At 42.2% G+C, this 22,334-nt stretch overlaps 1 pseudogene; it reads right to left on the bottom strand.

Moving 5' to 3' along the window:
* Window positions 1-10,880: 10,880 nt before the first annotated feature.
* LOC123462198 lies at window positions 10,881-11,863 on the bottom strand (annotated as a pseudogene).
* Between the last annotated feature and the right edge of the window lie 10,471 nt (window positions 11,864-22,334).

The following is a 22,334-nucleotide window of genomic DNA, read 5'->3' as shown; positions in this document are numbered from 1 at the left end:
TGGGTGATTTCTACCATAACATGACTGCAACAGTAAAGTGGTACTGAGGAGTGGGGTTGCTGCGAGACACCTGACTGTGTGGCTTTGGCCTTTTGGAGCTGATTTTCAAGAGGAATGTAAAAGGATTTGAAACTTTGGCCTAAGAGACCATGCAGTGCTGTAAGTACAGCTTGATGGACTATTCTTGTTAGAGTTGAAAGACCTGAATGCAGTAAGAACTATGGACTGTGAGGTTTGGTTTATGAGGGTGAGAAAGAGCTTTGCTTGGACTGGGCTAGCAGCTTGTGTGAGAAGCTTGCTCTTATGCCCGTGTCCTGAGAAGTTGTGCAGGGTTGCTTTGCGTAGAAATGAACTGGTGTGAGCAGAGGGGTATGGCACAGAAAAAATGAAATCTTTGGGCCTAAACTGCTGCCCATTCACCTGCAAATTGTTTGCGAGATTACAACCTTTGAGACTGGGCTAGCTGACCTGCACTGGGGCAACAGGAAGAATGTAGACTCTTTTGAAGGGGCCTGAGTGCTCCAGAAGTGTCCTGTTCTTCAAAGTTTGCCTTATTCCCCCCTGGATTAACAAATTGGCACCCTACCTGGTATTATGAAGTATAAGACATTCAGGAAAGAGAGGGTCATTGAGTTTGCAACACGGTCTTATGTTTTGGAATTGGCCATGGGCAGTGTGAAGAAGGTTTGGTGATTGCCTCCATGGAGACCCCATGGGGCCATGAGGATGAACCGTGGCTTGCAGCGGAGACCCAGTGGAGATGCAGGGACTACGAGATGGCTGCTAAGGAGCTGCGGGCCCTGATGAAGTTTCCCAGAACCGTGAGTAGCCTAGCTGGAGGGGTGGAATTGTAAGTCCAGAGACTTGTTTCTGGTTAGAGTAATAGGACTGGGAGATTTGTCACTAACCAGAGTTGTTGGACTTAAAGCTACAGAGTCTAATGTTTTCCCTGGTTGTTTCAAATCTTGTATTGGTTGAATGTTTCTTTGCTATGCCCAATGCCTTCTTTTTCAGTGTGAATGTTTATTCTGTGACATTATGGGCTTTTTGGGGACTTTTTGGTATTATGGCTCATTTAAAAGACCTTGGATTATGGCGCTATCAGAACATCATTAGGGTTGATAAAAAGTATGGGGACTTTTAAAGTTGAATGAATGCATTTCATCTTAAATCATGTATGGTTATCGGTTTATGGGGGCTAGGGGCAGAATGTGGTGGTTTGATTCAGGTGTTCCCCATAAACTTAAGTGTTCTGAATGCTAGGTTACCAGCTGATGGATATTTGGGAATTAACGCCTCCTGGAGGGAGTGTATTTTTGGGGGTCGGTTTATGGATGTTATAGCCAGTTTCCCCTTGCCAGTGCTTGGCACACTCTCCTGTTGCTGTGGTCCACCTTATGTGGACCAGGGGGTGATGTCCACCCTCTGCTCATGCCATCATTTCCCCCTGCCATCGTGGAGCTTCCATTAGAGCCTGTGGACCAAAATAAACCTCTTTTCCCACAAGCTGCTCTTGGTTGGGTAATTTCTACCAGCAATAAGAACCTGACTGCAACAGTATTTAATCTCACTTTGTAGGAAGATGTGTCCTGAGCTATGTGGCAGTGTGTAGTTTTCCATTTACCCTTGTTGCATTTTTTTTCCCTCAAGGTAGGGTCTTGCTCTAGCACAGGCTGACCTGGAATTCACTATGGAGTCTCGGAGTGGCCTCAAACTTATGGCAATCCTGCTACCTCTGCCTTCCCAGTGCTGGGAGTAAAGGTGTGTGCCACTATACCCAGATACTGCAGTTTTTGTTGCTGGGCAAATACCTGACCAGAAGCAGCTGATGAGAAGAAAAAGTTCATTTCAGGTTTCCAGGGGAAGTTCCATCACCATGGAAGATCCTTTCATAGATCCATGGCAGAGAGACACTGCCAAGCAGCCAGCAAACACAGCTATAGCTCAAACTTGGCTCTCTATGCACTTAGTAGGGCTAGACTAAAGATCCAACCCCAGTGAAACATTCCTATAGCATGGGATTGCCTACTGGGGACTTAAGTAGGGTGTTTAATCTTCATGGATTCTACTAAATAAATAAATGACAAGTTTTTTTAAAAAATGCCTGAAAGCCAGGTGTGGTGGCACACACTTTAAATCCCAGCACTTTGGAAGCAGAGGTAGGAGGATTGCTGTGAGTTTGAGGCCAGCTTGATACTACATAGTGAATTCCAGGTCAGCCTGGACTAGAGTAAAACCCTACCTTAAAAAAATATATTTTTAAATTTATTTGTGAGGAGAGAGAGAGAATGGGTATGCTGGAACTCCTTGCCATCGCAAATGAACTTCAGATACAGGCATCACTTTGTGCATCTGACTTTACATGGGTATTGGGGAGTCAGACTCAGGCTATCAGGCTTTGCAAGCATGTAAGTGTCTTTAACAGCAGAGTCATCTTCCCAACCCAATAGTAGTTTAAAAACATATCTAGCTTGTCTAAATTTTTATTTACTTATTTGAGAGAGAGAGAGAGAAAAGCAGATAGAGAGATAGGGAGAGAATGGGTGTGCCAGAACCTCTAGCTGCTGTAAACACACTCCAGATGCACACACCACCTTGTACCTCTGGCTTTATGTGGGTTCTAGGGAATCGAACCTGGGTCCTTTGCTTTGCAGGCAAGTACGTTAACCATTAAGCCGTCTCTGCAGTCCATACTTAGTTTAAATTGTTTTTTTTTTTTTTTAAGAGGTAGGGTCTTATTCTAGCCCAGGCTGGCCTGAAATTCACTATGGAGTCTCAGGGTGGCCTCGAACTCATGGTGATCCTCCTACCTCTGCCTCTGGAGTGCTGGGATTAAAGGCGTGCACCACCACACCCGGCTCTTTTTTTTTTTTTTTCAAGGTATTGTATTGCTGTAGCCCAGGCTGACCTAGAATTCACTATGTAGTCTCAGGCTGGCCTCAAACCTACAGTGATACTCCTACCTCTGTCTCATGAGTGCTGGATCAAAGGTATATATCACCATGCCTGGACAATTTTTTAAAAATTTTTTATTAGCATTTTCCATGATTATAAAAAAAAAATCCCATGGTAATTCCCTCCCTCTCCCCCAACATTTTCCCCTTTGAAATTCCATTCTCCATCATATTACCTCCCCATCACAATCATTGTACTTACATATATACAATATCAACCTATTAAGTACCCTCCTCCTTTCCTTTCTCTTCCCTTTATCCGATTTTTCTTTTGAAGCAGGGTCTTGCTGTATCCCAGGCTGGTTTGAACTCACAATGATTCTCTTGCTTCAGCTTCCTGAGTGCTAGAATTAAAGGTATGAGCCACTATGCCCAGCACAGACTTGAATTTTCTTTTTAAATTTTATTATTTATTTATTTATTGAGAGAGGAAGAGATAATGGGTGTGCCAGGGCTTCCAGCCACTGCAACTAAACTCCAGATGCATATACCACCTTGTCCATCTATCTGGCTTCCATGGGTACTAGAGAATCAAACCAAGGTCCCTTGGCTTTTCAGGAAGAGCCTTAACCGCTTAGCCATTTCTCCAGCTCTGAATTTTCTTTTTCTTTTTTTTTTTTAATTTTTATTAACATTTTCCATGATTATAAAAAATATCCCATGGTAATATCCTCCCTCTCCCCACTTTTCCCCTTTGAAATTCCATTCTTCGTCATAGCCCCCTCCCCATCTCAATTAGTCTTTCTTTTATTTTGATGTCATGATCTTTTCCTCCTATTATGATGGTCTTGTGTAGGTAGTGTCAGGCACTGTGAGGTCATGGATATCCAGGCCATTTTGTGTCTGGGGGGAGCACGTTGTAAGGAGTCCTACCCTTCCTTTGGCTTTCACATTCTTTGTGTCACCTCTTCTGCAATGGACCCTGAGCCTTGGCAGGTGTGATAGAGATATTGCAGTATAGAGCACTGTGGCCACTTCTTCCCAGCACCATGATGCCTTCTGAGTCATCCCAAGGTCACTGCCATCTGAAGAGAAGGTTCTCTACCAAAAGTGAGAGTAGCATTAATATAAGGGCATGAACATTAAGAGAAGTGCTTACTGGGCAGTTTGATGAGCATAGTATATACATTTAGCCAGACAGCAGCAGACGTTACACCCCTAGGGCTCATGACTACCCCTGTTTTAAGTTTTCAGTATCCCCATGGAGTGGGCCTCCAGTCAAAGCAGAGGACAGTTAGTTTCCCTCATAACATATGTGCCACAATTCCACCCATTGGCTCATTTGGCCTGGCTGACCAAATATAAGGCTTGCAGTGTCCACTGTTGAAAATCTTCACTGGTGATTTCTCTCTCTCTCCCATTGAGCTGCATGCAGCATAGCTTTTCCCAGGTTTCTGTCAGCTGGTTTACATGGAGGAGGTTTTCAGCTCAGCTCCAGCTGGGTTTCTCAGTGACCTTGCAGCCCAAGTATGTGGAGTCTTCAGCAATAGGGTCTTACCATGTATTCCTGGTGGGAAACCAAGGGTCTTGGCAATGGCCTGTAATGTTTTGGGGGCATCAGGGACCTCCCTGGCCAACAACTCACTGGAGGGTATCCCATCCCTGGCACTGAAAATTTTCTAGTAACAATTTTATGGCTCCTGTGTGTTCCATTGTCCAGAAAAGTAGGTTTCCATATGACTTATTTATATCCTCTTAGATTTTGATTAGCCCTCTCTCCACACCTGACATTATTATCTTGTTTTTATTTATTTATTTATTTTTGTTTTTTCAAGGTAGGATCTCAATCTGGCCCAGGCTGATCTGGAATTAACTATGTTATTTCAGGGTGGCCTCAAGCTGATGGTGATTCTCCTACTTCTGCCTCCTGAGTGCTGGGATTAAAGGTGTGTACTGCTATGCCTGGCTTCTTATTTTATTTTTTGGTTTTTCGAGGTAGGGTCTCACTCTGGTCCAGGCTGACCTGGAATTAACTCTGTCATCTCAGGGTGGCCTTGAACTCATAGCAATTCTCCTACCTCTGCCTCCCGAGTGCTGGGATTAAAGGCGTGCCCCGCCATACCCGGCTATCTTATTTTATTTTTAAAAATAATACATACTGAGCTGGGCCTCAGTCAGTCCCTAAAGGGTAGTGTGGGTGGGACTATGCTTCAGGGCATTCCTACCCACTTTGTAGCTCTTGCAATCTTTCTATCCTCTCTTCCACAATGATCCCTGAACCATGGCAGGACCGAGTTGTTTGTAGCTCTGGATTTCCTCTTTGATAGGTTGTGATTGATCACTGTGTCTACCACCATCACACTGGAGTTGGTTGTCAGGCTAGTGGCAAGAGAAGTGTTCATGGCGCTGCTTCTGCTGCAAGTTCTCTTGGGCCCTGGCAGATATGGTAGAGGTGGCATGTCTTGTGTTGGGCTGCCAGTTATCTTCTTGTCTTATAACGGGTTTTGACTCTCCTCTGTTTTCTCTGTCTTCTGTAAAATGAAGCAGATTCTTCAATTGAGCACAAGAGCAGCTTGGGTTAAAAGATGTGTGCAAAGTTATTTTGTGTGTGTGTGTGTGTGTGTGTGTGTGTGTGTGTGTGTGTGTGCAAGCCTATACTTCTTCTCTAGAGAGTAGTGGAGGATTCTCTCTGGAGTTTGAACTTCCTGATTATGGGATTCTGACTTGGTTTCCCGAACCAGATATGTTGTCTCCCACTGAGTGGGCCTCTTGTCCAATCAGAGAATAGTTGGTTACTTGTAGACACTACATGCCACTGTTGCACAAATGTGCACTATTTAATTTTTTTTAAAAAATTTATTTGCAAGTGGAGAGAAAGAGAAGAGAGACAGAGAATGGATGTGCCAGGCTTCCAGTCACTGCAGATGAACTCCAGATGCATGTGCCATTTTGCATCTGGCTTTATGTGAAATTGAACCTGGGTCATTAGGCTTTTCAGGCAAGCACCTTAACTGCTGAGCAATCTCTCCAGCCCAAGTGTAAACTTCTTGTTGGGCAGACTGGGTCCCCTGCTTATCATGCTGTCGGTGACTGTTTTCTTCTAGCAGCTCCCATAGGGCTTTCCAGCATTATGAAGACTAGCCAGGAAGGAGCTAGTTTCCCTTTCCGTTCCAGCATGGTATTCCAACGTCCTGTGACCACAGCCTATGGTGTCTTTAGCAATAGGGTCTTACCTTTGGCAGGCAATTAAGTGTTTTGAGTGCCTAAATTTCTGACACCAGCTATAAATTGAGGGGTTCCCCAGACTGCTCTAATTGTTACTAGTTCACTATAAAGACTCACAGAAGTCACTGAAAACTATGATACTCAGGGTTCTGGCTTATTTCAGAAAAGGGCTATAGGGTCAACCAGAGAAGTTCTTATTCTCAGAAAGTACTAAATACAGGCTTTTCTTATTCTCCATGTTATCTTCATGTTGTCCATGAAATCATGGAATTGTTGCCTTTCCAGCATCATGGTGTCTCAGCACACATGAATAATGCCAGACAAGGAAGTTTACCACATTTGGTTTTCAGATTTTTTTTTTTTTTTTTTGAGGTAGAGTTTCACTGTAGCCCAGGCTGACCTGGAATTCACTATGTAGCTTCAGGGTGGCCTTGAACTCACAGCAATCCTCCTACTTCTGCTGGGATTAAAGGCGTGTACCACCACGCCCGGCTGAGCATTCAGAGTTTATATAGGGGCACCATTACATTGGCTGTTGGCGGCTAGTCATATGGCTGGTTGTCACTGTTCTCAGGAATTGAGTGAGACCACACGATATAAAGACCCACACTCTCTCATGTTGATGTGACTCAGAGTCACCATTCTAAATCATAGTGTTTTTGTTTGTCCCAAATTCACAGAGAACAAAGGTAATTTTATTCAATGTGACTTTTTTTTTTTTTTTTGCATATGTGTGTGTGTTTGTGGTGTCTATACAGGGCTGTATGCATGTTTGTATGCATACAAACATGTGCAAGTATGTGTGTATCAATGTGCATACAAATGGCCAGAGGTTGACATCAGGTGTCTTCCTCAGTTACTTTTCAACTTATTTATTTTTTAATTTTTTTTGCATGGGTGTATGCATGTTTATGTGTGTGGGTGCATGTATGTATGTGTGTGTGTACATGTTTGGGCCCATGTGTGTGAAGACCAGAGAGTCAAGGTTGGATATCTTTCTCACTTGCTTTCCACATTGGAAACACCTTGCCATTTTAAAAATATTTATAATTAACAAGAGGTTTGTATGGATACATCCTGTGTTGGTACCCTCTTTTCCCTTGTCCCTGTCCCCATTATGTTGGGGTCACTCCTACTAGGGTTGTAGTTATTACTCATGGGGTTGTAGTTTATGCATTGTGGGAGCAGTATTCAGCTATTTTTGTGAGGAGGGAAGGCCTCTGGGCGTGATGTCTCAACTCGTGGCTCTTACAATCTTCCTGCCCTCTCTAGCCCAAAATTCCCTGAGCCGTGGTGGGTGAGTTTTAAGTTTACTTCAGTGATTAAAGGCATGTGCCACCATGCCTGGCTGCCTGCTTTTTTTTTTATTATTATTTATTTATTTATTTATTTGAGAGCTACAGAGAGAGAGAGGAGGAGGGAGGGGGAGGGAGGGAGGGGGGAGAGAATGGATGCACCAGGGCCTCCAGCCACTACAAACAAACTCCAGATGCATGTGCCCCCTTGTGCAACTGGCTAACATGGGTCCTGGGGAATCAAGCCTCGAACCAGAGTCCTTAGGCTTCACAGGCAAGCACTTAACCACTAAGCCACCTGCTTGTTTTTTATTTCCATTTGCTTTCACCCTGAGGAGGTGTTTATCTTTAGTGTTGAGGTGGGTTTCTTGAAGACAGCAGATAGAAAGGTCTTTTTTTTGATCCACCCTGATAACTTGTGTCTTTTGATGGGTGAGTAATATTTAACCAGTAATATTTAACCAGTAATATTTAATGTTTTTGCTGTGAGGTTCAAATTAATCTGTGCCATGATGAGGTGCTTTATGGGGTTTGGTGCTTCCTTGTGTTTTGTATTTTTTTGAGCTTGTTATATTTTTGGTTATTGTGATATTATTTTTCTTGGCTCTTGAGATTGGTTGTTTGACTCTTTGTGTGGAGTTTTCCCTGAAGTAGTATTCTCTGTAAGTTTGGCTTTGTGTTCATATAATCATAAAGTTGACTTTTTTCATGAAAAGTTGTCCTTTTACCTTTCATTATGAGGGATACTTTTACTGAGTAGAGTAGCTTGGGTTGAAAGCCATAGTTTTAAAAAAATATTTTAAAAAGTATTTATTTATTCTCCAGGTATAGTCTCACTCTAGCTCAGGCTGACCTGGAATTCACTATGTCATCTCAGACTGGCCTTGAACTCACAGCGATCCTTGTACCTCTGCCTCTCAAGTGCTGGGATTAAAGACATGTGCTACTATGCCCTAAAAATATTACTTATTTATTTGTCTGAGAGAGAAAAAGAGGCAGAGAGAGAGAGGGAGAGAATGGGTGTGCCAGGGCCTCCAGCCACTGCAAATGAACTCCAGATGCATGCGTCCCCTTGTGCATCTGGCTTACGTGGGTCCTGGAGAATCGAACTGGGATCCTTTGGCTTTGCAGGCAAAGGACTTAACAGGTAAGCCTTCTCTTCAGCCTGAAGCCATAGTTTTTTTAGACTTTGAAGTGTTCCATTCTAGGCCCTTCTGGCTTACAGAGTTTCCACTGAGAATCTGATGTAATTCTGATGGGGTTGCCTTTTTATGTTGTGAGTTGTTATTCTCTTGCTGCTTTTAGCATTTTCCCTTCATTTTCATTGTTAAGAGTTTTAACTATGTTGTGCCTTGGAGAGTTTTTTTTTTTTTTTTTTTTTTTTTTTTTTTTTTTTGGTTCTGTCTGTTTGGTGTTCTGTGGGCTTCCTATATCTGGATGGGCCTCTTTTGAGAGATTCAGAAAAATTTCTTCAATAATTTTGTTGAATGTGTTCTCGATGCCTCTGACCTGGATTTCTTCTCTTTCTGGTATATCCATGATCCAGATATTTGGTTATTTTAGGGTATCCCATATTCCCCTCATATTCTATGCACTTGATTTTGTGACCTTAGCAAAGTATTTGGCCTCCTGATCAATTTCTTCTGTCTTGTCTTCCAGGTCAAAGGTCTGTCTTCCACATGAGTAACTCTGTTTGTTCTACAGAGGCTTTTATAAGTTCTATTTGATTTTTTCTTTCTGTTGTGTTATATTGCATCATGTCCATCTCTTTCTTGAGGTACAACTTCAGTTTGAGTTCTGATTTTCTTGATGCTTCCTGGAATTCATTCTTAAATTTGATCAAGCCTTCATTAAGCTTAATCAGTTATTGAGATCTTCCATTTCTTGACTCACCTTTCATTCATTCATATCTCTTTTGAGAGTTCTAACATTTTCTTCAATCAAGTTAAGCCTATTGGCAAAAGCTGATATTCTAAGACACAATTCTATTCAATTCCATCGATACAATTATCGGTTTTTTGATGGTTGCTTCCATTTCAGCAATTCTTTTGATCAGGATCTCATTGGCTATGCATTCTCATTTTGGGATTGAATTTCTGTTGATTTCTCTGATTTCATTGGAGGCTTCCAGTGTGGGACTAGGCATCCTTGGTGGAGATCTCTGTTTTTTAAAAAATTTTATTTTTTTACTTTTGTTGGCTTTTTTGTGTTGTGTCTATCATCTTGGGGAGATACTTTATTCTTGGAGGAGGAAGCAAGTCTTTGTCCTTGTAGGATCCTCAGAGGCTGTTCTGTTTTTTTTTGAAAGTAGTAAGGATTTTTATTGTCAATATAAGAGATATAACACAAATAAATTAATTTTTTGACAATTTTAGACTCCAGGGCTTCACTATGAGAAAAGTTAGCTCCTTATGTAAACAACATACTACCCCAAACAAAACCCAGCAAATATCAGACAGTCTGTTCAATATACATGGACATAAATGTACAGTGATTAAAAGACAGTTTTTATTTCTTTTCTCAGTAAGAAGTGTTGCATAAGCTATGAGGCTCATTTTGGTAGAAAATGCTTTCTTGAAAAATTTTGAATTTTTCATCTATATTAAGTTCCAGGCCCTGACCTGGACAAAGAAATCAAAATAAGATGACACCAATTTCACATGGACTTTAATCTATAATCCAACCATCTTGTTTAAAAAAATTAATGATAATAACAACACCCATGAGCTAAGGGTGGTACTCAGTGGTTCAGCATACCCTGTTCAATTGCCAGTACTAAAAAAATAAAAAATAGGATCCATTTACCAATACCAAATTAGTAGACTGAATTTTCCTCAGTTTTCGCCCTTAGGACTATTTCAACTGAATTGGACTTTTTTGTTTGTTTTTCCAAGGTAGGGTCTCACTGTAGTCCAGGCTGACCTGGAATTCACTATGCACTCCTACATTGGCCTCGAACTCACAGCGATCCTTCTACCTCTGCCTCCCAAGTGCTGGGATTAAAGGCATGCACCACCATGCCTGGCTAAATTGGATATTAAAGTGCAAGAGAATTACACAAGACTATATATACTGTTTGTTCTGTGACACATCAGCAGCCCTCCAACTGCAAACTCCACTGGCAGTAAGAGGCGTACGGAGCTGGCTGCAGGATAAAGTGACCCATCAGGATGACCAAAAATCAGTTTAGAGAGAGGGTCTCTGGCTGGAAGGCAGGTCTTCGCTCCCATAGCTGACAAGGCCGGATCATGTCAAGAGAGCCAGAGCAGTGCAGGTGGGTCAGTTCAGACCCCTGTGCCATGATTTGCTAATGTTCATGTATTGATCAGGTTAAAAAAATCAGGAAGACTCGTGCTGGAATAGTGTAACCATCATTTACCTAGGTAAACAAAGATCAAAGTTCTGGTCTAAGATGAGTGATATAAATTGGTCATGCGGTCCCCAAACATTATCACGGACATTTTCCCCTCTAACTTGAAAACAATATAAAATGGTTTCTTTCACACAAGGACAAGCTTTGCACTAATGTTACTCAGAATTCAATTAGCCTCCATTTAAGAGGGTTTGAAAAAATATATCATTCCTCTGTCAGAGCCAAGGCGAACTAGGAGAGTCCTGGGATAGGATGCGCGTGCTAGAAGCCAGTGGGGGGTGAGCACATTCAAGTCACGAGGCTGGAGATTATGGGTCCTCGGTGCCGGTTTCTTCCCTTCTACCACTGGGATGTCCATCTTGGGTGGCTTTAAGATGGCTGGATCTTCGGCCATTCGGGAGGCTTGGGCACGCATCAGCTCCATGGGAGAGGGTTTCTGGGCCCCTTTGTAGGTCTGGATGGTGAAGCTTCCAGAATCAGATTTCTGCAGCGGTCTTGGTCCAAAGAAGCTCTATTTATCTGATGAGTTCCCATCATTCCCGCTTCCAGGATCCATGGTGCTGAGATTTGAGCCAGGTAAGGCTGCGGAGGGACCAGAGGGGAACCAGCCTCTGGATTTCTGCTTAGGGGACGAGTGAGGGGTGCTGCTCGGGGTGGACTGGGAAGAAGCTGCTGCTCTTCTTTCGTTCTCTCTCCACTCTGCAGCTTCAGCTTATGGAGTGCTTCTGCCACTCGGAGGTACTTGGTCTCCTCAGTGGTGAGGCCTTTGTGGGGGGTGTATCCAGCATCTCTCAGCCCTGCCTGTTGTTCAAAACGTTGGATGCTCTCCTGAGTCTGTTCACAGTGAAATGATGTTGCGACTATGCTGACAGACAGATGTTAATGAGCGACATTGTCCAGCGGCTGCAAATGAGCAAAGCTTCCCAGGAAGAATCCATCCAGAGGTTCTGTTCTCCGGCTGCCGCCCTGCTGCCTGCGGCCCGAACTCCGGCACTAAAGAGGCTCCGAGAAGCCGAATCTCCCGGGAGGAAGCGGAGAAGTCCAGATCCGAGCCATCCTGAGAGCTGCTGCAACGGTAGCTAGCGCTCCACCGACCCCAAAGTGCTGCCAAGGGCCCTGGCCCTGTTCTGTTTTAAATGTGGACTAGATTGGTATATTCGTGTGCATTGGGGTTATAACCACAGATGTGCACATTGTGCAGATTGCAAGTACATCAAAGGTATCAAAGATTTTATCAAACAACAGATGGATGGATGCTCAATGTTTTATGTGTTGGCCTTGTTTTACCCTCACCCAGTTTAAGTCACAGATCTGTATTCCAGATTCTTAGAAAATAAGTATGCTGTTCAGTTGACCTGTATTTCACAAGGACAGATCTCAGCTGTCTTAGGGGCTCTCTGACCTCATTGTAGATTGACTTTTCAAATAAGGACTGTTTCTTGTTGTAAAGGAGACATGATGCTTCTTGTTGTTGCTGTGTGTGTGTGTGTGTGTGTGTGTGTAGCATCATTGGCATTTGTTAAGTGCACTTTAAACGAAAGCATTGCTTAGTCCTAATATGGCTTAGGAGAACCTTGGGAACAGCTATTTAGGCTTAGGAAGCTAGATGGCAGAGTAATCACACAGTTAAAGGCTTTACATGAAGTTGTAGAAAGAAGGTAAGCCTTTGAATAAGTTTTTTTTCTGCTTACTTGTCTGAATGATAAAAAAGAGGTAGTTTAATTTTATCATTAAAAAGAAATAATTTTTAAGGTTAAAATCAGGAAAAAATTTATGTCACATGTTTATTAATCATAACTAATCATCTATTGAAATTCTTGAAGAGTGATGAAGCAACTAATCTAAAAAATAAAGAGGAACAAAAGAGTGATGGAGTGTGGACTTGACAGGCTGCTGGATAGGAAATCTACCATTACCTTTCCTCCCCTCTTAATTTGAGGCAGTCTTGCTATGTAGCTATATCTGGCTTTGGATCTGAGATAATCTTGCTTTAGCCTCTGCAGTATTAGATTGAAATGGGACTTACTTTGGGGGTTCAAATGCAAACCCCAAACCTGAGCTCATGTCTACTTTACTTAAAGAATTGAAATAAAAAATGAATTGAAATAAAACAAGACTGAGAAGAATTATTTTTGTGAATTATCATTTATTATTATTTATTCAGGAGTCAGGAGGGGTGAAGGAGAGTCCAAAGAAGGTGGAATGGCAGAGGTGGTTAGTCTGAGAACAAAAGGGTGAGGAGTGGATACATCCACATGGTCTAAGGGCCCTAGCAGCAGCTAAGCTAAGCTAAGCTGTGTTTCATTATTACTAAGCTAAACTAAGCTGCTAGGGTGGGAAGGACAAGACCTTATCAGTGGTGAAAACCTCAGATGCTGAGAGATGAATAGTCCAGGAGCTGGAAAAGAGGAAAAAGCCCACCACAAGCCTCTATGAGCAGCCAAGCTTTTTATTTTGGGTTTGGGGCTGAGTCTGAAAGAAGTTAGCACGCCTGGGTGCAGTCTGGCAGGAGCTGGGCTTGAGCACACGCACCTGAGTGATTCCAGCTCTGCAGCTAGCAGGGAGAGTAGGTGGGGAACTTCCCCTCTCAAGTGGTAGGTGTGTCCTACCACTCTAGGCAAGTAGAGCCTAGGCTGTCCTTGCACTTGTGATCCTCCTGCCTTATCCTCTTCAGCTCATGTGATCAAGGTAGGAATCTTTTATAAGGTTTTCTGATGAGGAACATGTTCTTTAAATTTCTATTCATTGCATTTCTTTCCATTATTCTACAGGGCTCACATCTGTAGAATATGCATCAATCCCTTTATATTATTATTATAAGTAACAAAGGCAAGTATCTTGATACCTTAATGCCTAAGATACTGGATTAAAAAGATATGAGGGCTGGTGAGATGGTTTAGTGGTTAAGGCATTTGCCTGCAAAGCCTAAGGATCTGGGTCCAATTCCCCAGTACCCATGTAAAGCCAGATGTTCAAGGTGGCACATGCATCTGGAGTTCATTTTTAGTGGCTAAAAGCCCAGGAATGCCCATTCTCTCTCTTTTACTGCCTCTTTCCCTCTCTCAAATAAATAAGTAAATAAACAATTAAAAATGAAATCTTGCTGGGCGTGGTGGTGCATGCCTTTAATCCCAGCACTCGGGAGGCAGAGGTAGGAGGATTGCCATGAGTTCAAGGCCACCCTGAGACTAGAGTTAATTCCAGGTCAGCCTGGACAAGAGTGAGACCCTACCTTGAAAAACCGGGAAAAAAAAAAGATCTTGCTGGGTGTAGTGGTGCTTTTAATCCCAGCACTCAGTAGGCAGAGGTAGGTGGATCACTGTGCGTTTGAAGCCAGCTTGAGACGACTACTATGTAGTGGATTCCAGGTTAGCTTTGGCTACAGCAAGACCCTACCTTGAAAAAAACAAGTAAAAGAGCAAAACAAAAAAAGCTATGAAACTGTGAGAGGATATAATAGAGTAATACATGCCTAGAGCTTTGAAGGCAGGCTACCAGCCTTCAAATTCTGTCTTCGTCTCCCAGCAGATCAGAGGGGAGAGGAGATGAAGGTTGTGTTGAATACCAGTGGTCAGTGACTGAACCAACCATAAGTAATGAAGCTTCCATTAAAAACTCCAGATGATCTGGGGGTGGTGGTGCACACTTTTAATCCCAGCACTTGGGAGGCAGACATAGGAGGATCACATTGAGTTTGAGGCCCCCCTGAGACTACATAATGAATTCCAGGTCAGCCTGGGCTAGAGCAAGACCCTACCTCAAACAAAACAAAGCAAAAACAAAAACAAAACTCCAAACCCAAAACAAAATCCCATATGAGGGCTGGAGAGATGGCTGAGCAGTTACTGTGCTTGCCTGTGAAGCCCAAGGACCCAGGTTCAATTCCTCAGTACTCACATAAGCCAGATGCATAAGGTGGCACATGTAAGTAAGCAAATATTTTTAAAAGAAAGAAAACTAGATAAAAATACAAATAAAACAAGAAAACACACAAACAAAAAGCCCCTAGATGACTGGTTCTAAGAACCTCTGTACAGATGAGCATATGGAGGTGCCTAGGTGGTGGTTTTCTGTCCAGAGAGGACCTAAAATCTTACTGTGCCGTCCAATGCACCTGTTCTGTGCAGCTCTTCCACTGAGTTGTTCATCTGCATCCTTTATAACAAATGAATGGAGGGGGACCAATATGAAGAGGGCTGGCCAGGCATGGCGGTGCACGATTTTAGTCCCAGCACTCTGGGAGGCAGAGGTAGGTGGTTTGCTGTGAGTTTGAGACCACCTTGAGACTACAGAGTGAATTCCAGGTCAGACTGGGCTAGAGTGAGTACTTACCTTGAAAAACAAAGTGGAAATGAAACAAAACAAACAAAATGAGGGTTGGGGAGGGCAGTGGGGAAGGGGGATGAATAGGAACAAAATACATTGACATATATGTAAGTGAATGCCATAATGAAACCCATCATATTGTATGCTACTTTAATGAGCAAACAGAGACAAATAGGTGAACATAAGTATTTCTCTGAATTTGTGAACTACTCTAGTAGATTGAACCTGGAAAGGGGCATAGGAGCTCTGTTTCATAGCCTGTCACTTAAGTATGGAGCACAGTCTGTGTTTTGCAATTGGCATCTTAAGTAAAGGGCAGGCTTGTGGGATTGGGCCCTTAGCCTGTAGGCTCTGACACCATCCATTCAGAGGTAATGTCAGAATTGAGTTAAATTTTAGGACATCTAGTTGGTGTGTAATGGAGAACTAATTGTTTGATTTGTGGAGATAAAAATACTTAGGTTTTTCTTTCTTTCTTTCTTTTTTTAAAGATGAAAGCTTTTATTGGGGAAAAACAAGTTGCCAGGTCTGGCTCACAAGAGAAGAAGGAGCACAGACAACCCCGGTTTTCAGATAATGTGCTTTATAAGGCTTTTTAGTTTGGGGAAGGTGAGGAAGGGAAAAGAACAAATAGCTAGGGGATGTGAGAGCAAAACAGTGAGCAGGCAACTTATGAGATAGAAGGCAGGAAAGAAACCCTGACCTGGGGGCATTGTTAGGCTAGGAAGGGATAATGGCTGGATGGTTTCTTGAGGAATGTGGATAATCCAGTTCCTTACTCTGTTGCCATCATGCTGTCCTTGGTGACTCCATTCTGGGAGCCTGTCCTGACCTAACATTCCAGCCTTTTGTTAATGATAAGAGATAAAGGTTAATTTCTTCATGTTGACCATAGGGGCAATGAGTTCTTATGGAGAGGCTGGATAGTGTGGTCAATAGGCCAATGGCAGGTGATGAGGAGGCAGTTCCATGATGGCTAGAGGTGGCAGAGTGGTGAGATCGATAGTGAGCACCCTCCATCAGCGCCAGTGTAGTATGTTATGACTTCATTCCGAATGAAAGAGAGACTTCTCTTGTATGATCCCTCTATTGAGCTGGCTTCAGGGTAGTCGCTGGTGACATCTATTATAGAAAAGGTGAGGGAGATGGGCTATGTACACCCCATGAGAAGACAGAAGGAAGAATTAAGGAGCATGCTACTCTTGTCAACAGTTAAGACATCAAAATGCCAGGCACAAGGGGAGGATGAGCACCCAGAGGCGAGGGATAGAGGGCTTGGGGCAAGAGAGAGGAGGCAGAGGGACATCAGTGTATTCAAGCGGAGCACTTTGGGATCAGGGAAGTGTAGGAACATGAGAGAGTTTGAGAGTGCCCATTGTGGTGGCAGTGTACTTATCCCTGGATGAGGTAGGGTAAGGGCTAAGGAAAGAGGGGGCCCAAGGAATAGTTCTGACTCTGGCTAAGGCAAGTGGGAAGAGCTGGGGCCAGGAAGTTCAGACGTAATCAGGGACAGGCAGAAGCAGAAGGCATGAGTTAATGTTAGAATTTAGTATTGTAAGCCAGCAGCAGGCAGGGGAGCCTATAAGTCAGAATCTTTATAATGGAGTTATATTTTCTTACTGGGTGATTAAGACCATGTAGGCTGCCAGAATTAGCTTTATATTTTGGAGGTAAATAATGGTGCTGTAGAAGAGACTTTTAGGGACCTGTGAGTTCTATGGCTCAGCATTGTCATCTGCTAGGATAAGTCAAGGCCGTGCTGACCAAATGGACTTCCCTCTTTTGGGAAGCCTGGATTTGCCTCTGATGTGACTCTTGTTGCAGATACACTGGCTTGGAATTCATCTCTGGGTCTCCATATCCTCTCTGATCAAGAAGACAGGTAAATTACCAGAGGCTAGAGGTTAGCAAGTGTCCCTTTGTCTCCTGCGGTCTTCTGACCTGGGAGCAGGAACCAAGATACTGGTTATCCTTCTAATGCTAATGTTTCCAATTGATTTTGACTTCTACATGTGATTATTAATCACTCAGACTACACATATGTGAGTAGCAGAACAGATTAGTTAAAAGGGTGCAGAACATATCTGGTTAGCAAAGCAGATCTGGTTAGAGATTCTAAACAATAGTTTATAATCTTTTTTTTTTTTTTTTTTTTTGAGGTAAGGTCTCACTCTAGCCCAGGCTGACCTGGAATTTACTATGTAGTCTCAGGGTGGCCTCGAACTCACAGTGATCCTCCTACCTCTGCCTCCTGAGTGCTGGGATTAAAGGCGTGTGCCACCACACCAGGCTTAGGATCATTTTGATTAATATTTAAGTTTAGTTGTCAGATGACAGTGTAAGCTATATCTGGAATATTGAACACAGACAAATTTTATTTTTAAGTATCTGTCAGTTATAAATATAGACAGAACATTTTAGTAGCCCTAAAAACAGTATTTTACCAATTATTTTTATCAACAACTTTAAAGCAATTGATTTAGTCTAAAAATGTATCCTAGGAAAAAGACAAGACAGTATAAAAACTTGGCATCTGTGTTTGAAAACAACTTTGGCTAGTCTGTATACCAATTAAGTGCCAATTATCCCCCAACCTGGAAGCAGAATAGCAATTTAAGATTATTTTTCCAGGGCAGGAAACATGTCCTAAGTATCAATATCTTTATATACAATGAGCTTAAGATACCAGAAATGAGACAACTAATTAAGTGAAACCTTGACTGAGACTGATTATACATAGCTTAAGAATAAAATAAAATTTGATCATTGTTGAGTTAAATAAGCCCAGTTTTAACATACATTAGAGACAATATGATAGACGGAAAGAAATTTCTTAAGTACCTTTTTACCATTGGACAATTTTCAGGCTTAACTAAAGAAATATGACTGTTATATGAAGCTGAGACAAACTATATTAATATTGTTTGTATAAAGTGGCTTTTCCTAAGACATGTGGAGCTTCTTCAGTTTTCCTAAGAACAAAATCACAATAAGTTTATTTTTTTATTTTTTTATTTTTTTGAGGTAGGATCTCACTCGAGCCCAGGCTGACCTGGAATTCACTATGGAGTCTCAGGGTGGCCTTGAACTCATGGCAATCCTCCTACCTCTTTGCCTCCCGAGTGCTGGGGTTGAAGGTGTGTGCCACCATGCCTGGCTCTAGCGCTCTCTCTCTCTCTCTCTCTCTCTATATATATATATATATATTTTTTTTTTTCCTCCAGTCCTTCCTTTTTATATATATATTTTAATGAGGAGATTTAGCACTTAAATTTTTTTTTTTGTTACTTTTATTTATTTGAGAGCAAGGACGAGAGGAGGGGGGGAGGGAGGGAGGGAGAGAATGGGCACGCCTGGGCCTCCAGCCACTGCAAACGAACTCCAGACGCGTGCGCCCCCTTGTGCATCTGGCTAACGTGGGTCCTGGGGAATTAAGCCTTGCACTAGGGTCCTTAGGCTTCACAGGTAAACGCTTAACTGCTAAGCCATCTCTCCAGCCCAGATTTAGTGCTTTTAAAAGCTAAAAAAGATATCCACCCAATCTATAAGTCAATTTCTGAAATTAATTCAGTTACATCTACATACCCCCCAAAATAAGAGGGACTGGACTAAACTGCCATGATCTAATGAAAAAAGGAAGTAAGTCTCATGGAAAAGAGAGGGCATGGGCATGCCAGCGCCACTTGCCACTGCAAACAATTTCCAAGTGCATGCTCCACTATGTGCATCTGGCTTTGCAAACAAGCACCTTTAACTTCTGAGCCAAAAAGAAATATTTTTAATCTCCTCCAAATCGATTTTATAGAACGATATAGAATTCCAAACATACACAGAATTTAATGACATAATCTATAACTATTTGAACCTTAATCATCTCTGTAATTCTATCTGTGGTACTTTGGTAAACTTGTTCAGTAATGAGGTAAGTTAAATTTTAAGTATTTAGATTGATTGTTGGAGGAATTGAGGAATTACATCTTAAATCACAACATAACTTTGTTTAGAATTTCTTTACTGCTCACTATGAAGTAAATAGTTTTCAAGTATATGACAGATAAGTACTGTTCAGTGTCTCCAAATGTGGTCTATTTACCTTATAAAATTGGAAAAAAGAGTAAATAATTTCTGAGTTTTTTTTTTTTTTGAGGCAAGATTAAATATTAATGAGTCAATTTTAACTTTAAGATTTAGTTAAAAGGTTGACAAATAGAGGAACTTAGTTAACTTGGTTGGGTACCCTAAAATCAATCTTTCGTAAACCCTTATTACCAGATTAATAAATTCAATTTAAATTTACAGCCTGAATACCATAGGAATCTGCTACCAGCAGGGCCTTCCTTTGTTAGTCTGATATAAATCCTAGGCTAATAGTCACTTCTCAAGAAGTCTGTAATCTGATCAAGTACTTTGTCTTTAACTTACTCATACCTTCATCTTCATACTTAATTCATACCTTCATCTACATATTTTTATCTTACAATCTATAGAACAATCTTTGTCATCAAACATTTAACATCAATATTTAAAGTTTTTTTCTTCAGTTTATCTTCTTTAGTTAGTTCATCTTTAACTATCAAGAAAAACTTTCATTGTCATACGATAAGATTTTAAAAAATTCTTTAAAAAATATTTTATTTATTTCTTATTTATTATTGAGAGAAGAGAGAGAGAGAATGGGTGCACTAGGACCTCTAGCCACTGCAAGTGAACTCCAGATGCGTGCACCATCATGTGAATCTGGCTTACGTGGGATCTAGAGAATTGAGCCTGGCTTCTTAGGTTTTGCAATCAAGCACCTTAACCACTAAGCAATCCCTCCAGCCCATGATAAGACTTGTTTTTTTTTTTTTTTTTCTGAGGTAGGGTCTTACTCTAGCTCAGGCTGACCTGACCTGGAATTCACTATGAAGTCTCAGGGTGGCCTTGAACTCACAGCTATCATCCTACTTCTGCCTCTCGAGTGCTGGGATTAAAGGCATGTGCCACCATGCCTGGCTTTTCATGATAAGATATGACCATTTAAGTTTCTTTTTTTCCTCAAAAGGCCTTTTGAAATAACCTTTTTATAAAACAGTAGATCAAGCCAGGCATGGTGGCTCACACCTTTAATCCCAGCACTCGGGAGGCAGAGGTTGAAGGATCACCATGAGTTTGAGGCCACCCTGAGACTCCATAGTGATTCTAAGTCAGCCTGAGCTAGAGTGAGATTCTACCTTAAAAAACAAACAAACAGATAAACAAACAAACAAAAATGTAGATCAGATTTGACTTATACTGTTTACCCAGAATAAACATATAGTTTTTTTTTAATCAATTATTGATTTTGGAACTTCATTTTTTATAACTTTCCTGAAACACATTTTTTTAAAAAGAAAGCAGGTTCAAACATTATTAGAAATTTTAGAAATTTTCTTACAAATTCAGCATCAAGTACTTCTAAATTTAAACATAAATCTTGAAGCTGTTGTCTGTTAGCCATCCCAGAAAATGTAGAAAGATAAAATAAATGTACAAACAGTTACAAATTTCTTATAAGAAGTCCCCATCTGTTTACAGTGACTTGGCATTTACCCATCATCACGCTGGGGCCAGGATCCTGAGATTCCCTGTGCTTGCAGCCCCCGGCTCTGCAAGGCGGGGAAGCCAAGAAAGAGCGCCCCCCTTCTAAATTCCAGGGAGAGTTTTTGATTTCCCTCTGGGTTACAAGGCAGCTTTCTGATACTGCCATTTTACAACTCTTTTTTTTTTAAAATATTTTATTTTTATTTTATCTATTTATTTGAGAGAGACAGACACAGAGAGAAAGACAGGTAGAGGGAGAGAGAGAGAATGGGCGCGCCAGGGCCTCTAGCCGCTGCAAACGAACTCCAGACGCGTGCGCCCCCTTGTGCATCTGGCTAACGTGGGACCTGGGGAACCGAGCCTCGAACTGGGGTTCTTAGGCTTCACAGGCAAGCGCTTAACCGCTAAGCCATCTCTCCAGCCCCATTTTACAACTCTTAAAGAGTAGGAGAATCTTCTATGATCTTAATTATTTTTAGTGTTCCTTCTGGGGGACACTCAGCAGTAAAAGTTGGTTATGCTGTCTAGTACAGTGGACTTGGTGGAGAACATCCCCCACAATGAAATGGCACTGCTCAGACCAGAAATCATTCTGCAGCCTTAGGGCTGTGAGCCACATACATACTCAAAACACACACATTTTAAGTGCACTCTTCTTATAGACTCTAGACAAGCATTTCCCCTTTACATATTCATTCGTTCAGAAGCTATGCATTTCCATTTTAAACTTTTCCATTTACAATTCTGGAAATCAAAATCAAACCTACTAGGCAGCCTGTCAAGGGAGGCTGAGGGAGCTGAGGAGCTGTTTGGGAGAGGTCATCTATGGGGTCCGGGTCAAAAGCACAGGGTGAGGAGTATGGGGAGGGTTGAGCGAGACGACGTTCCTGAGACCTTGGCTAGAGGGACCTGGTGAGAAGAGTAGGTAGAACAGGGAGAAGGCCATGCACGAAGAGTGAAAAATGTTTGAATATAGGGTATTTTGGACCATCTGCCTGTACATTGGCAGATGATTTTTAAATTAGTGAGAATTTGGAAATCAAAAGTACCATTCTCAGGGCATTTGGACCCATTGTTTAACTTGTATGGTGGCCAGGGAGAGTTGCAGAGAAAGATAAGATGTCATCCAAGAGTCATAGAGGCTTTAAGTTCTTAAGGAGACAGGGAAAGAGCAAAACAAGGGTGAGAGAAAGGAACCAGGGCTTATGCTGGGTTTACACAGAACACCAATATGACTCCCTGGCCCATTAGGGTGACCAGGGCCTGCACCTCCCACATGGGCAGAGGCCGTACAGGTCACAACTGTCAGCTTTTTAGCCTGTTAGTGGGCAAGGCAGGTGACTATGCTCCCAATGGCAAAAGTGGCTGGCAGTGGAAGATGAGACCTCAAGAGAGAGAAGGAGAGGAGGGAGGGGTAGAGTATCCTGAGATGGTGCAGCTGAACCAAAAGGCACTCCTTAGGGTACAGTAGACCAGAAAGTGAGAGACCTGAGGTGCTGAGACTGCATCTTTTTGAGACCTGGTATTGGGGCCCAAAAGTGGCCAAGGGGTGTAGCCTGGTGTGCCAGCATGGCTTCCATGAGGAGGGACTAAACCTGAGACCAGGCCAACCCAGGAGGGACACTTACCGAGAAGGTGGGAGGAGATGGAGAAGAGAAG

The sequence above is a fragment of the Jaculus jaculus genome, chromosome 7 (assembly GCF_020740685.1).
Source record: "Jaculus jaculus isolate mJacJac1 chromosome 7, mJacJac1.mat.Y.cur, whole genome shotgun sequence".
In the NCBI taxonomy this organism is placed as follows: Eukaryota; Metazoa; Chordata; class Mammalia; order Rodentia; family Dipodidae; genus Jaculus; species Jaculus jaculus.
Note: the sequence above shows the minus strand (reverse complement) of the source record. Positions and strands in the feature narration are given on the sequence as shown.